The sequence below is a fragment of the Antrostomus carolinensis genome, unplaced genomic scaffold (assembly GCF_000700745.2).
Source record: "Antrostomus carolinensis isolate BGI_N321 unplaced genomic scaffold, ASM70074v2 scaffold435, whole genome shotgun sequence".
Classification (NCBI taxonomy): Eukaryota; Metazoa; Chordata; class Aves; order Caprimulgiformes; family Caprimulgidae; genus Antrostomus; species Antrostomus carolinensis.
In genome coordinates, this window is record NW_010315523.1 from 18572 (window position 1) to 18904 (window position 333).

Below are 333 nucleotides of genomic sequence, written 5' to 3' on the forward strand. Positions count from 1 at the left end.
GTGGTTTTTGCCTGGTTTTAATGTCTCTTTGTTCTCTGACACCACTCTATACATCAAACACATGTTCTTGCGTAAGCACAGCCTTCCTCTTTTAAAACAAAATGCTTGAATATGTTGTATCTAAGGTAAAAGTACCTGCTAGAGTTTCTGCTGTCCTTTAAAGGCTTTAAAGGAATGTAAATCCATCAGTCGATGTAAATTCTGTATATGAACAGGTTTGAATCCTGCAGTTCAAGCAGCTGAATTCATAGGTTTGCTAGAGGAATTGCACAAACACACAGTTTCAGGGATGTGCAGGTCGAGCTTCAATCCTGCACCAGCCTTCAGCCAGGG

At 40.8% G+C, this 333-nt stretch overlaps 1 protein-coding gene across 1 annotated transcript in view; it reads left to right on the top strand.

Annotated features, from left to right (window-relative positions):
• The window catches only part of LOC104524941 (F-box/LRR-repeat protein 20), a 24619-nt gene that overhangs the window by 10779 nt on the left and 13507 nt on the right, over nucleotides 1-333 (top strand). The window lies entirely within an intron of this gene.